This window comes from Thamnophis sirtalis, unplaced genomic scaffold (assembly GCF_051295495.1).
Source record: "Thamnophis sirtalis isolate CommonGarterSnake01/CBP01778 unplaced genomic scaffold, rThaSir2_p1.2 scaffold_4, whole genome shotgun sequence".
Lineage (NCBI taxonomy): Eukaryota > Metazoa > Chordata > Lepidosauria > Squamata > Natricidae > Thamnophis > Thamnophis sirtalis.
Genome location: NW_028261384.1, coordinates 78,866,703 through 78,883,541, shown reverse-complemented (window position 1 = coordinate 78,883,541; position 16,839 = coordinate 78,866,703). Strand labels below are relative to the sequence as shown.

General features: G+C 38.8%; 1 protein-coding gene across 1 annotated transcript in view; it reads right to left on the bottom strand.

The window, feature by feature from the left end:
• The window catches only part of ADCY1 (adenylate cyclase 1), a 261,866-nt gene that overhangs the window by 170,441 nt on the left and 74,586 nt on the right, over window positions 1-16,839 (bottom strand). The gene's annotated exons all lie outside the window — the stretch shown is intronic.

The window sequence follows — 16,839 nt, the reverse complement described above, 5'->3', positions numbered from 1 at the left end:
AGGTTGGTGCAAGGCAGCTTTGCCAGATTTGGTGTGTTTCACCCTCATTGAATTTTATATCGTATAAAGAATGGAAGGAGGAAGGAAGAGAAAAAAGGAGGAAGGGAGTGAGTGAGGAAAGAAGAGGATGGAAGGAGGGAGGAAGGAAGGAAGAGAGGGAAAGAGCAGAAGACAGATAAGGTGAAGGTAGATCAGCAAGAGGAATGAAGGAAGAAGTGAGGAGTCTCGAGGAGGGGGAAAACATTTAGTGACCAAAGTTACAATGGCATTGAAAAAAGTGACTGATGACCATTTTTCACACTTAGCGACCGTTGCGACCATTTTTCACACTTAGCGACCGTTGCGACCATTTTTCACACTTAGCGACCGTTGCAGCATCCTCATGGTCACGTGATCAAAATTTGGTTTCGCAACAGATTCGTATTTATGCTGGTTTCAGTGTCCTGGGGTGACCTTTTGACAAAAAAAAATTTTTTTAATCAAGCCCCCCCCCCCCCCCCGGGTAAAGGGTGTCCCTCTTTTCCAATCTGAAAATCTGGTCACCTTAAGTTAGATGAACTTATTAATGGAATAAACGTGAGTGAAGATGGAAAGAAAGGAAGCTGGAAAAGTGACTTTGATAATTTGGTGTGTCACTCCAAACTCCAAGATGCAGGAGAAAAAGAAAAAGCGAAAAAGATGGAGTTAATAAGAGAAATCTATTCAGAAATAAACCTGACAACCAAAGTTAAGCTTACATTAATAACAACTCAAGGGCAACAAAACTACATGAGAGATCGTTTAAGCTACAAAGTGTGGAGAGAAGTCTTAAACCCTAGAAAGGTCCTGGAAGGAGAATCGACAAACAGCTGGCGAGAGAGGAAAGACCATTTTGTTACTGGAAAGACACTGGTTAATAATGCTAGTTGATGGAAAAAATCTAGTTAATTATTGATGATTAATAAGTACAGATCTTAGTACTTTATAGACTGTCCTAGGCTACCATTGAATGTTTTTTCATTAACATATAATTTACTATGATACTAATAGTGAAATGATAACCTTAGTTGGGATAAATAACCGGGCCATAGAAATGCTAATGTATACTTTTGACAATTGTTAAGGAGAAATGTTAACATCTCTTAGATTGTCTTAGATGTCCAATGTTTATTTTCTTAGCACGTAACTAACTAATTTGGGATTGAGGGAAAAGTCCTATAAATAAATCTTATTAATAAATCATTGTTTAAAGATGGCTATAAAAGTATAATATTGTGTGGGCCTGTGGAGAGGAGAGGTGAGATAAACAGTAAATAACTTTTAGTCAACTACAACAATAACAAGGAAATGTTAATGGATAATATTTAATGATACATACAGGTGTATTATGGGGGGGGAATCTTACTTAACTAAATTTGTTTTAGAATATGTCATAAAGGTGTAATGTTATTGGAGATCTTTTGAAACTGCAAATGAATGCCAGTAGGTGGTTGTGTCTTTAAATATAAATGATCCTAGATAAAAAACATGTTTAAATAATGGTAACCAAATGAGAATTGTGGTACAGGGATAGTAAAATACATAATTTTTCTTTCTTGACTTAAAATGTACAACTCGATTTGAATGAAGTATATGTAAGGATTGTGGAAGAAATGCACAGAATATATTTGTAACCACTTGATACGCTTTCTGCAAGATGTAACAAAAGTTGATTCTTTTTTGTGTGTTTTTGTTTAATTAAAAAAAATTCTCAAAAAAAGAAAGAAAGAAGAAATATTGTTGCAAAATCTATGGGACACTACAAAAGCTTTTACTAGAGGGTTGACAATAGCATATTTGGCAAGGAAAAACAAGGAAAAGAGACAAAAACAAGAAATATTAGAGAAAGAACTAAAAAAACTGGAAACAGATTTGCAAAAAGACCTCCAAGAAGCAAAAATAAAAGAGAAAAAAGAACTGATAAAACACAAATTTAATTAAATCTTGACACAAGAAGAGATGGCCCAAAAAATCAAATTTTCAAAACAAAACAATTTTGAAAATGCAAATAAACCGGGGAGATGGTTAGCACACAAATTGAAAAAGAAAAAGAAAAAAAGAATAGTACACCACTTGCAAGATGAAAGAGGAAACATATAACACCGGAAAGAGTGGAAAAATATAGTACAGAAATATTTCTAGAAACTATACAGCAAAGAAAACATTATTACAAGACAACATCGAACAATACTTAAATAAAAAGAATGAAATTGAGTAAGAGAAAAGAGAAATGTTAAACAAAAAAAATGATGGAATTAAAGGAAGCACTGAGTAGACAAATAATAATGAAACAGCGGGCCCAGATGGTATATATGTAGAATTTTATAAAGCCATGCAAGAGCAGATAGAAACAGTGATTTTAGATTTATTTAATGAAGCCCTTATAGAAGCGAAGCTACCAAAGTCATGGAGGGAAGCATTGATACCGAAAGATTTGGACCATCAACAGATAAAAAATTACAGACCAATTTCTTTATTAAACGCAGACTATAAAATCTTTACAACAATAATGGCAAAGCAAAAAAAAATTAAATGAAATCATTCACAGATCAAAACGGCTTCTTACCAAAACGCCAAGTAAAAAATAATATGAGGATAATTATTAACACACTAGCATGTTATGAAGAGAATCCAGGCAAACAAATTGCACTGGTCTTTTCAGATGCCCAAAAGGCCTTTGACAATTTAAATTGCCAGTTCATTATTACACAGTTAAAAATAATGAGATTTGGAGAAAAAATTATAAAGATGATAGAATCAATATATTCGATCCAAGTCAGCAAAAGTAATAATAAATTGTGACACTACAGAAGAATTAAAATATGGAAAGGAGTGAGACAAAGATGTCCATTATCACCTTTATTATTTATATTAACACTGGAAGTTCTATTAATAGAAATTAGAAAAACACAGGCATTTGCAAATGATATGGTATTCATATTAGAGGAACCATTAAAATCAGGAATTAAATTAATCCAAAAAATAGAGGAATTCGGTAGGGTAGAGGAACTTAAAATTAACAAGAACAAAACAAAGATCGCTATGAAGAATTTCACCAAAAACAGGAGCAAGAATTAGAGGAAAATATGGGAATGCAGATAGTAAAAAAGGAAAAATATTTAGGAATTTGGCTGACAGGGAAATGCTCAACTATTAAGGAGGACAATTATGATAAAATGATTCAGAAAATTAAGAAAGATTTGGAAAATTAGAGGAAACTACAAATATCACTAATGGGAAGAATTGCCATTGTTAAATTGAATATCCTACCAAAATTTTTATTTTTATTTCAAGTGGTACTGATTAGTCTAGGGAGAAACTTTTTTTATAGATTTAAACAAATTAATTGCACAATTTAGTTGGTCAGGAAAAAACCAAGAATTAAATTAAAATTGTTACAGGACAGTAGAGAAAAAGGAGGATTTGGACTTCCCGATTGGGAGCTTTATTATCAAGCAGCAACTCTCACCTGAATAAGGGACTGGATCAATCTAAAAAACAGAGGATTACTAACAATAGAAGGTTACAATTTGGAACTGGGTTGGCATGCCTTTATCTAAAAGCTATGGGAAAGACAAAACCCATAGCTATTTCCAAAAACATTTAATTAGAAAAACTCTACTTCAAATATGGTTAAAAATCAAAACAAAACATTACAACAAAATCCCAATCTGGCTATTACCATGGAAGCTCTGATATACCCAAATGTATTGGACATAAACAGGATAATAAGATATGAAGACATATTAGATAACCAAGAAAGACTAAAAACAAGGCAAGAATTGAAAGATGAGGAAATAGACATAGGCTAGTGGACATATTTACAAGTACAGGCAAGGTATAAAAAAGACCAGAGAAAGGGATGGATTTTATAAGGAGCCACAAGAACTGGATAAAATTCTACAGGGGACTGAAGAAAAATTGATAAAAAATACCATTATTTATTAAAATTTAAAATGGAAGAAGAAACTGAAAAAAGCAATGATAACATGGTCGACAAATTTTGGGTATACTATAGAATTGGCGGAATGGGAAAAAAATTGGGAAATAAATTACAAATTAACGATGGCAACGGCATATAGAGAGATGTTCTACAGATGGCATCTCCCACCAGTGAGAATTGGGAAAATGTTGCTGGAGTGCTCTCCTATCTGTTGGAAATGCAACCAACAACAAGGAAATACTACCATATGTGGTGGATGCAAGCATCTGCGAAAAATATTGGGAAAGAAAAGATTGGCTGGAAGAGATTACCACACACCAAATTGAACTAAAACCAGAATTATTTCTGTTAAGAATTATAAAAGGAAATTATGAAAAGAATATTAGATACTTAATTCTACACATAATCACAGCAGCGAGAATTACATTCGCACAAAACTGGGAAACAATTACATACCAACAGAAGAAAATGTAATTAAAAAATACTCGAATGTGCAGAGATGGATAGGCTCACGAAAGAATTAAAAGAGAAAGAAGAATCTGAATCCGTATGGGATTTATGGTATAATTGGCTAGAGGAAAGTGGGGGCAGGAAAGCAAAAAAGAAAGAAAGCAATAGCAATAGCAATAGCAGTTAGACTTATATACCGCCTCATAGGGTTTTCAGCCCTCTCTAAGCGGTTTACAGAGTCAGCATATTGCCCCCAACAACAATCCGGGTCCTCATTTTACCCACCTCAGAAGGATGGAAGGCTGAGTCAACCCTGAGCCGGTGAGATTTGAACAGCCGAACTGCAGTCAGCTGAAGTAGCCTGCAGTGCTGCACTCTAACCATTGTACCACCTCGGCTCAACAAATCAACAAATTAAAAAACAATTGCAAAACTGGAAAAGGATTAAAAGATAGAAATACAAAATAGACTGTAACAAATAAATAATAGGAAATGAATGCAAAATGACTCAAAAGTAATAAAGGTTGTTATACATAGAATATATAGAATGCTATATATATAATGAACAAAAAAGATGTATGAAATTATATAAATGCATGCATGCATGCATGCACGCACGCACGCACGCATATATATATATATATATATATATATATATATATATATATATATATATATATATATATATATATATATATACATACACATACATACATACATATATATACACATACATACATACATATATATACACATACATACATACATACATACACACATACATACATACATACATACAAGAATCAAAACAGATATGTAAAAGAAGTGTAATGTGTTGCAAAGATGTGAAGTTTGCATAAACAAATTAAAAGTTTAAAAAAAACAAAAGAAAACTTGATGAAACTCACTTAAACATTTTTGTAACTCAGATAATTGCTTTCTGATGTTAGTTTACGATTGCATGGATTGCTTTTTTGCTTAGCTAGATAACATTTATGCATAAAAAAATCTTTAATTTTTGTAGCATGGTGTAATTTTGAGAAGATAAAGTAAATAGTGTTTGGGTTACTTTTCTGGGGTACATGATCAGACATGGATTTACCATACAAGCTAAACATTGTGCAATTGCAAAAAAACCCAGCAGATTTGAATTCTTGGTCTAAAAACACATATTTTTAGAACCTCTCACTGAAAGAATTGCAAAAAATAATTTCACCCCATTAAATGACATACCCTACTGAAGCAGCAACTTCCTAATTAATTTTAGTTATCCCCCCCCCCTTCATCTTGTCTCCTTTTCACTCAGGCTAACCATTATCCTGAAAATAACCCATATTAAAACTTTGGGGTTAAATTTTAGCAAAACTATTCATTGATTGCAAAAATTGTAATAAAATACAATAGAACTTTCTTCCTTCTTCTCCCTTCCATAACTTCCCCTAATACTATTTTCATCTTATTCTCTAGGTTTCTTCTTGTGGTTACCAAGTATGTGATAATTCTGAAGATATCCTTGAAAAGAAACATTGGTTTACCTGAACAGTCCTTCTCTGGGCACTGCAGGAGAATTCAAGCATTGGTTAAATTCTGCCTTTCTGCCCAAGGACTGAATTTAAATTTCTTTGGCCATGCCTCTGGTTCCTTGCTAGCTTCAGTTTTTTTAATAAAGACGTGGACCTACTGCAGATATAATCCAATTTCACCTCTGTCATTCTGGAAATATGCTCCAAGACAGGTAGGAGATCCCAGGGTAGGGTTGGACTCTCCCACAGCGCGCAGAGAAGGACCATTCAGGTAAGCCAAAGTTACTTCTCCTGTGTGCTGCTTGGAGAGTCCAAGCATGGGATATACCCAAGCTAAATGTCACTAGGGCGAGAAACAGTCGCGTTGGGGGTCTCTGCAGTGGAATGAACCTATTGTAGGATCGGTCACCCAAAGGAAGGTTATGCAGATGCAAATTTGTCCAATTTGTAATTTCTGACAAAAGGTGAAGAAGATGCCCAGGTGGCCGCTCTGCAAATTTCCTCAATTGAAGCTTGTATCACCTAGGCTGCCGTGATAGCCGCACTCCTAGTGGAGTGCGCCGTTATGCAACCCAGCAAAGGTTTGACCTGATGTTTGTAGGCTAAGGCGATACAAGCTCTGAGCCAGCGTCCAATGGTCAAATGGGTGACTTTGTGACCCATAGAAGCCGGTTGGAAGGAGATGAAAAGTGCTTCAGACCTCCTAAAGGAAGTGGTCCACTTAATGTATTTCCATTCAGACATCTAGAGTGTGCCAACACTGTTCCCTGGGATGTCGTGCTTTTGAACAAAAGTCCAGTAAGATGACATCCTGGGCCCTGTGGAACCAGGAGTTGATTTTAGGAATAAATGAATGGCCCAGGCAGAGAATGATTCTGTCAGTTGCATAATGCATAAGTCCTCCCTGACTGATAGAGCGGCCAACTCTGAAATCCTCCTGGCCGATGACGGAAAACAATGGATAACCGGGGGTTAGGTTGGTGGCCCCTTTCAAAAAGCTATGCACCTTGGGATGCTGACTGAAAGAGTAATTGGAATCACTTGTGAGAATCGTAGCTAGCGCATCCACCTGGCTCTGGATGGTGTTGGGAGACAGATCTCTGTCTAAGCCGTCCTGCAAAAAGTCCAGAACCTGTGGAATTGATGCAGACAGGGAGTCAATGTCTTTGCTGGAGCAGCTCTTGGAAAAGGCTGACCAAGTCGCATCATAGATTCTGATAATAGACTCTCATCTCAAGGCTTGAATGGTTTGGATAACTTTGGTGGAAAAGTTGTCCCATCTCAGGAGGTCCCTCTCAAGTGCCAGACAGTCAACTGGAGCTCCTGAGGCTCCAGATGGAGGAAGATCCCCTGGCTGAGAGAGAGATGGTCCTGAGGAATTATCCCGGGTTTGGCGATGGAGACGCTGCAAGGTCAGCAAACCAGGACCAAGGCTACCAGAACCACCTCTGCCCATTCTATCAGGATTCTCTGGATCACCCTGGATCTGAGAGGCAATGGTGGAAATGCATATAGAAGCCAGGGGGGCTAAGGGCAACGGAGGGCATTGACACCTTCCGCCTTAGGGGTCTGGAATCTGGAAAAGAACCGTGGAAGGTGTATGTTCTCTGGGCTGGCAAAGAGGTTGACCACTGGATGGCCAAACCTCAGCAAGAGTTTATGAAATAGATTGGGGTGCAGGCACCACTTTGACTGATCAATGGTGGCCCTGCCTAACCAATCCACCCAGTCATTGTCGATCCTGGAAATGTGCTCTGCTTTGATGGAACTGATGTGATGTTCTGCCCACCTGTCCAGGACCTCCGCCATGAGGGACCTGGATTGGGTGCCGTCCTGCTGATTGATATGCACCTTGGTTGCTACATTGTCTGTCAAAATTAGGATATGTTAGTGGCAAATTTCCATCCTGAAGCATTGAAGAATCAGGCGAACTGCTTTGAGCGCCAAACAGTTGATGCTGTGGGACAGTTCTTGTGGGGACCACTTGTCCTATGCTACTTGGTTGTGTAAGTGTGCACCCCATTCGAACAGGCTGGCATCCGATGTGATGATCAGTTGGTCGGACTCCTTGGAGAGATTGCCCTTTGTCATGGACAGAGATATCCACCAACGTAAGGCTCCGAGGACCTGCTGAGGAACCTGAACTGTGGCATGGGAGTTGCTGGCCTTGGCCCTCTGTATTGGAAGAAGGAACCATTGGAGTTCTCTTGCGTGCAATTGCATCCATGGAACAATTGCCAGGCACAAGATCATCTTCCCAAGCAACTGGGAAAGGAGGATGATCCTCATCTTATGAGAAGAACAGACCTGTTGAACCAGCAATGTGATGCTGTTGATGCAGTCCTGAGAAAGGAATACTTGAAAGACAACATTTCTATCACAGCTCCCAGGTGGAGCAACCTGGTGATGGGAGTCAGGTGGTTTTTCTCTATGTTGATGGAAAACACATGAGACTGCAGGGTGTGCATTGTAATGTGGAGATTGCATGTTGTTTGCTGCTGGAAGACAACTGGATTAGAATATAATCCAGATAGCATTGGAGTCTGATGGAATGCAATCCGAGGAAGGCTGCTATCACCGACACTAATTTGGTGAAGGTCCTGAGGGCCAATGACAGACTGAACGGCAGGGCTCAGTATTGGTGTGGGAAATGGCCCTAGCTATGATTTCCATCATCTCTGTGGAAAGCAAATGTCCTTGATCCTCTGCTGGGCAAGGTAGTTCTACAGCTAGAGCAATGGGAGGTTCTGGAATCACTGGCAAGAGTAAGGCCAATTGCTCCTCCAATACTACTGGGAAGCAGGCGAACAACTCCACAGCCTCACTAAGGGAACGTCTGGGTGAGCCAGGATTCCCTCAAGGGGATAGTTCCTGTTGTTCCTCCTTGCTATCCAAGATAGGATGGTCTATGCAAGCAGAAGCCTGCCTGCCAGTGGACCCCGGTGGGGAAGATTGCTGGTTAGTAGCCCTGGTCTGATGATGGACCTTGGCAAAGTGCTTTTTGATGCCTAACTGCTACTCTATTCAACCCCTTGGCCTGTTTCTTGCCCTGATGTTGAGGCTTGACTCCTCTTAAGGCCTCACTAGCCTTCTTGCCAGCCTGCCTGGGATAATATCTCCTTGTAGATGGTCCTCCTCTTCCTCCCTAAATCCTCTGGAAGCCATGGCTGGATAGAAGTGGCTCCTTGAAAAATGCTGGACAGGGGCAGCTCCCAGTGGACACAAGGAAGCGCTGAGGCAGGCTGCACTCACCCTCAGGTTGCAAGTGTGGTTGGTAGGTGCTCAGAATGTCCTAGCTGCTATGAGGCTAAACATTGGATTTGACACTAACTGGAAGTGGCTCCCAGCACCAAGGCAGATCTCCAATCTTGGAGGATGACCAGAGAAGGCCAAGCACTCCGAAGCCACAGAGCAAGAGCTGGAGTGATCAAAAACCCACTGGCTATGCCAGATGTCACTGGCAGCAATCTGCTGCAGGGCAGGCAAGTCAGCAAGGCGTTGGAGCGGCAAGAGAAAAAGGCACCCAAAATGGCCACCCAGCCACTCGACAGAGGAGTTGATTCAACCTCTGTCGCCTTCAACGAGGGAGCTGCGGGAGCACCCACAGTGCAACTGCTACTCAACGCTGCTGAACTGGCTGTTCCAGCTGACCACCCCGGCTTCTGAGCGAGCCCAGAACGTTGTGGCACTGGTAAGGGAGAAAAAAGGGAAATAAATAACCGAGGGAACTCGCAACCTGTCTCGAAAAAAAATACAACAGGAAAAACAAACAGAGGAAGTTCAAGGAAAAAGGGGGGAAAAGGGAAAAATGCAAAAAGAGAGTGCAAGCTAATCTGTTCAAGAACTGCTGGAACTTCTTTGGATAAATCCTATGGGTTAGACTGAGTTGAAAAAACTGAAGCTAGCAAGGAACCAGAGGCATGGCCAAAGAAATTCCAATTCAGTCCTTTGGCAGAAAGGCAGAATTTAACACATGCTTGGAGTCTCCAAGCAGTGCACAGGAGAAAAATATGTTTGAAATAGGGCTATGCAAAGCATTTAGACACACAAATTAAACACCTTTCTTCCAATCATTTAATTATCTAAAGTGTCTTTTGTTAAGACTCTCTTTGAAAAATGTTTCTAACTGTCTTCACATGCTTGTACCTGTACAAACTGTATAAATAGTTTGCTTTGATTTCTTCCCAGGACCTTGTTCAGATACTTCACACAGCCTACTAATAGTCTTACATATACTGCATTGAGCCAATTACCAGTGTTCACAGACACACATCAGTTTGTGCTTTTAAAATATGTACAGCTTGTTTCTGTTTCAGAATTGAGTCAGGAAAGAGATGGAGGGTTGGGGGGGAATTATTTTAAACATATTTATTTTTTCAATGTAATGGTACATTTCACATTCAAAATAAATTGTTCCCATAATCAAGAAGATGGAGGAGATAGTGTTGTCCTGAAAGAACTGAGTGAGAAACTGAAAGCTACCCAAATTTCTCACTAAGGATGATCTGTAGTTGACCTATATTTTATATCTAGATACCGAAGGAAAATTGTATTAATCTTACACATTTTATTAAAAGGCATATGCTTTCATAAGTATTTCCTGATGGCTGGGATTGCGTATTATGCTGTGTTTTAACTGGGTCAAAATAGGAATGTGTTTAGGGAATCCTGGGGTCAAGGGGATGCGAAAGCTTTATGGGGTTCCCCATTCATTATCCAATTATCACCCTTTACTATTAAAATTGATTTTTAAAACATAACTATATTAAAATATTCTCATGAGATTCTTTATTGAATCTCAAAAGCTTTGGATCACTGTGAATGTCACCAGGCTTCCCAGATTGCCAGATGTGAATAAGCTTCCACAAAATACATTTTCACAAGAAATATTCTATGTCATATACACAGGATCTAACTCAGCAACTCTCTTTATCTGGAAGATGCAGATATTTGTGTTCTTTTAGAACCAAATTGGAAATTAATGTACCGAGTTTAAGACAAGAGAGATTTATATGAACCCTCAAGCATCAGTTTAAGATTTGAAATTTCCAGGAAAAAGGGAAGTTGAAACAAACTGAAGCAGGGGAAAAAGATTCTTTAGACAAGGGGTCCTCAACTCCCAACTCTGTGGACCGGCACCGGTCCACAGCATGTCAGCAACTAATCTTCACAAACAAGTGAAGCCCCATCTGCAGGATGCAGGCAGCATGCAAAACCATGTCCCCTCCGGTTCATGGAAAAACCTTTCTCCACATAACTGGTCCCTGGTGGCCAAAAGGTTGGGGACTAGTGCTTTAGACACTAGTTCAAGAAGGGATAAGTAACAAATCTAAAACAAATCGGAATTAGAATGTTAATGATTGTTTTCCTGTTTTTATATGCATCCTGGTATTTATTTATTATTAAACTTAAATACAGCCCATCTTATCTGAGGTGATTCTAAATGGCTTACAATCATTCAATTAAAATGCAATATAAAACATTAAAACAATATAGATCCTGAATTTAAAATTCAATTAAAAATTGACCAGGATGAAAAAGGAGGAAGAAAAGTGTGCACAGAGAGGAGGTGGAATGTTATCTAATCCATTAGCTACCTCCAAAATGCCACACCCAAATAGGGGCTCAAAGTCAGTTAACACAGCCAGATCTTCAAGTCCTTTCAGAAGGCCCAAAGAGTAGGCACAGATCTCATTTGGCATGATATTCCAGAGGGCAGGAGCTACGGCAGAAAGGGCTCTTCTTCTGGACCCCATTCATTAAAATTCTTTGGTCAATAGTGTCCGCAGCATGCCCTTCTGCTGGTGCAAGGAGGGAGTGGACTGCTCCCATTGGGGCGAGCCAGTTCCTCAGATTGGACTATGAAGCAAAATGGCAACCAATGCAGCTTGCAAAGTGATATAACTTTGCGCCCCAAGAATTGCATGTCCAGCTGCATTCTGTACCATCTGAAGCTTCTGGATACTCTTCAAGGGAAGTCCCATGTAAAGCACATTGTAGTAGTCCAAATGCATCAAATGACCAGGGCTTGAGTGACTGAGTATAGGGATTCTGATCCAGGAAAGGAAACAACTGGCACATAACACAAAATTGTGCAAAGGTTTTCGTAGCCATAAATGTCTCTGGTCTGCCACCTTTCTCTGTGAAAGTTTAGTAACGATGTATCTTTTAGTTTTTTTATGTATGTCACAAATTGTGCATGAGGAAATAATTTTTACAAAATATATCTAATGAATCAAAGGCATTATGTTATGCACTTATACACTCTCTTGAAGGGTCATATACTCTTCAAAGATGATTTGTAAGAAACTCCTCTGACCAAGCAATTTACAAGCTACTGTCCAAACGTTTCACTCCTTGATGCCCACTTTGAAAAAAGATGCTTCTGCCTTAAATATGAGATGCTGCCCCTTCTTCGCACCCCTTCAAGGGGGCTTCTGATCTAAAAATATCTCAGTATTGGTTTGTCAGACAGGGTTCATGTGATACTCTACAGAGCTCACATCCCCCACGTCTCTCCAGCTGGAGAACTTCCGGTCAACTCCGCTTTTGATGATGTTTTTTATGTTAGGTATCCATTTTAAGTCCTGAGATATTATAGAACCTAGAAACTTCAAGCTCTCTGCTGCTGATACTGTGTTGTCTAGTATTGTAAGAGATGGAATTGGAAAGCTTTTCCTAATATCTACTATAATCTCTACAATTTTGAGTGTGCAGTTCAAGATTGCTCTGATTGCACCACAGGGCTAATTGTTCAACTTCCTGTCTGCAGATTTGTGTTCATCTCTAATGAGACCAATCACTGTTGTATTATCTACAAACTTCAGTACTTTAACAGAGGTTTCCTTTGAAATGCAGTCATTGGCAATAGAAAAATAAAAGAGTAATGGAGATACCCTTGCATAGGTCCTTGAATATTCAAGATGTTATAAGAAGTAGTACAGTGCCATATTAACAACATCATTGGCCAATCTATTTGCTTGGTAGGCAAATTTCAATGGGTCTTATAGTGGGTCCATGGTGGTTTTCAGGTGCGCCAGCAATAGCCTTTCAAAGGTTTTCAAACTTACACATGTCAGAGTAACTAGTCTGTAGTTCTTCAGCTCCTTGATGGAGGGCTTCTTAGGCACTGGGATTATAGTAGAGAATTTGAAGCAAGAAGGAACATAGCATATATCTAAGAGATTTATTAAAGGTACCGGTGAATATGGGAGCCAACTGTCAACAAAAATTTTAAGCAAGGAGTTGCCTTGTTTGTACCTGATTTTTCAGGCTTATGTCTATGAAATAGACTTCACACATCTTTTTCTGTGATCATCAAGGGTGCGGGTCCCAGAGGGATAGTGTTGGGTGTAGGAGACTTGGCTATTGTTACTGTATTTGAGATGGAGATGGTGGCAATAGTTGATAGTGGTTTTCTGTCAAATCCACAGTAAAACACAGTTGATTCCCTTCAGCATGAGAAGGAGGTTTGCTATAGACAGTGATATTTTTAAAGGTTTTGCACACATTTGCTGGCTCATTTGTTCAGACATGATTCCTCAGCTTTTCAGAGTAGCTTTTTTTTGCTGCTCTGTTCTCCCTTGTTAATACATTCCTGGCCTGAGTGTACAGCATTCTAGCTCCTTTCCTGTGGGCTTCCTCTTTGGTATAAATGTTTGAATTTAGCTATGAACCAAGGTTTGTTGTTACTGTATATTACTGTATGTTACTGCGTATTCATAGTTTTCTGGTTGGCACACGTAAGTTTTCACAAAAATTGACATATGATATCACAGTATCTGTGAGTTCATCCAAACCTGCAAAGGTAGCTTCAAAAATGTTTCAGTCTGTGCAGTTAAGGCAAGCCTATAGCTTTAACTTTGGCTCCTCAGTCCAAGGCTTCACTGATTTAATTGTTGGTTTTATGGTTTTAAGCCTTTGTCTATAAGTAGGTACAAGGTGAATCAGTGATCAGCTGCTTTACCAGCTGCTTATGGTAAAGACTGATCTTTTAATGTTGTGTCACAGTGGACAAAAATATTATTGGCTCAGTTGACATGCTGAATGTGGCAACTCTTAGCTTAGGTTAGCACTGTTGAAATCATCTAACACAATGAGAAAGGAGTCTGGGTATCTTTCTTCATCTCACAGAATCTGCTTAGATAGAGTTTGTAATGCATTGTTTATGCAAATTTGGGATATAATGTAGCAGCCAGAATAAATGAGAAACACTCTTATAGACAATAAAATGATTTAAAATTGATAATGTCTCATCACAAATTTCTTCAGTAAAGTTCTACCTGATCTTTGAATCTGAAATCCTGGGATTTGTAGGCAGTTATCATTAATTGAGTTGTTCAGCCACATTTCAATGAAGCAGAGAGCTGCCAAATTAGAAAAGTCTGTATTGTTTCTATTTAAGAGTAGCAGTCCATCTATCTTATTTACTACTCTGAGCGAAGATTAGTTAAGTGCAGAGAGGTGAGGGGATATTTGCTGACCCAACACTTCCTGAGCCTTTGTAATCTCCCTCCCCTCTTGCCTCTCTTACTCCTCCTTTTGTTTCTTTTTCTGCTTCTTCGTTTCTGCTGGGCCAGAAAAGATAACTGCCCTTCTCTCAGTCAGAATTTCCACCACATTTGAAAAGAAGGAAGGAACAGTCCCAGAAAGCTGTTTGTTATGTAAAGACCATTCTTTGATATACAAAAATTCAATTCTAGAATATGAAATTCTTAGAGAGTCACAAAAAATAATAAAAAAAAACATCAAAACTACAAGAGAGCATTTCACTGAGGCTGCCATCAGCACCACCATCTTGAGGCGATTCTACTAGGGACAAACTATGAAAACTGACAAATTAATTGTGCGCTAATTGTGCTGAACAATATATAAAGTAAATCTTATCCATGGGACATAGATGATACACCACATTAAGACTGTTTTCAGCAATATCCTCTACATCTACAATATCTGCTTGGTGTCATTGCTTGTGATTTGGAATAAAGCTTGTAGCTGAACTAAAAGGCAGATAGAAAAAACAGTTGGAAAAAAAGTGATTCAGCCATACAGAGTCAGGCAGATGAAATTATCTTGGTTCTTATTAATCTAATCAGGAATTAATTTGTAGCTGCAATAATGTTATTTAACCACCTATAACTGGGATGGCGAACCTATGGCATGCGTACCATAGGTGGCACGTGGAGCCATTTGTCAGGGCACGCGAGGCATCATTTCTGGTTTGTCCATAGGGCTTTTTTTCATGGCTTTCAGTTTGCTCATAGGGTCATTTTTTGCCCTCCAGGGCCTTCAGGGAAGCCTCCAGAAGTCCCATGAAGGCTCCGAGGGCTAAAACCACCCCTACTGACAAACCAGAAGTCCATTCCTGAACTTCCAGTTTGCCCGTAGGGCCAGTTTATGTGCTCTGGAGGCTTCAGGAAAGCTGAAGGACGGGGGAGGCTGTTTTTGCCCTCCCCAGGCTACTATAAAGTCTCTGGAGCCTGGGGAGGGCAAAAAAAGCATGCCAAAAATGGGGGGGGGGGCGCTGGTCATGCGTGCATCCACACTGGGGTCATGCACATTGCATTATTACGCCCGTGCACTACCCCCTTCTACTCCCCTCGCTTTTGGCACACAAGCCAAAAAAGGTTCGCCATCACTGATCTATAGCAATGGTGCTTAAATGCTGCAGACAGCAGCAAACAGTTTAATCTATAGCAAAACAACAAAAAAGGCATTAAAAAGCTTTTCAAAGGATTTCAAAGTTCCTTCTGTTTATGGTACTTACAAGTAAGGTCCAAGATTGCCTGGATATCAAAATGCAACTCTCCATCATAAAAAAATGCTTCATTTTCAATTCATTTTTAGCTTTCAGAATAAAACTCCACAATTTGCCATAACAAATGATATCAAGAATCTTAGTTTTACATCTGATCACATTCAGTTTTGACCTGTGTTTGAATGTCTGCTAAGGTGGCCTTTCAGCTCAAGGAAAGCTTAAGATAGATTTTTAATATAACATTCCAAGGGCAGGAAAGAAGTGAGTCAGGAATAGCTTTGATTCTAATAGATAGAGGATTGAATCCCTCAATTGTACTCTTTGGGAAAACATTTATCTCACTTTTATTTATAAGAATGGGAGGGTTTCAGAAAGAAGAAAATCCTTTAAGAATGATTTCTTCATACTTTAGTTAGTTGTAGAATGGTAAGTATCTACCACTGGCTACTTCTTTCCAATTAGGAGTGGTTTGTAAATGTCCTTTGTTAAATAATTTGTGTAATGAAACAATAAAGAGTATATGATTATTGTCAAACATTTATTTATTAGCTTGTATGCTGTTCCAGATGACACACCAATATAAAAATAGTAAGAAACCCAACACTGTAATAAATACAATTTGGTGGAGTTATGGTATATTTTATATGAAATATGATGTGAACTCCATAGCCAAGCTTTAATTCCATTCTTATACTGCCTCCTTTATAATTTTACTTCAATTAACTTGATGCAACTGAATTGCTTTAAGACTAGTGTAAAACATGTTATACATAATATCTGTTTAACGTTTTATTATGGAAAACTCTGTAAATTTAAAAATAGGTTTTAGCCCAACAGTGTAGTTTTGTTTATTGAATTATTTCTTCTATTCATATTAATACTTCTTAGATAAGATGTGATTATGGAATCTACTTTGCAAATTAAAATAACTATATTATGTATAAAAATGTTACCTTATTAATAACAATTCTGTGGGTTTTTTACTTTATTTAAAACTAGCTGGATACCCGTGCTTCGCGATGAAACTATGTGATTGGGCAATGCAGGAGAAATCCGATTCATTCCAGTTCAATCTGTTGGCTCAGTGGTGATTGAAACACATATCGTTCCAGCCACCTTGAGTCTGAAAGCAGTTCCATAGGTGGAAG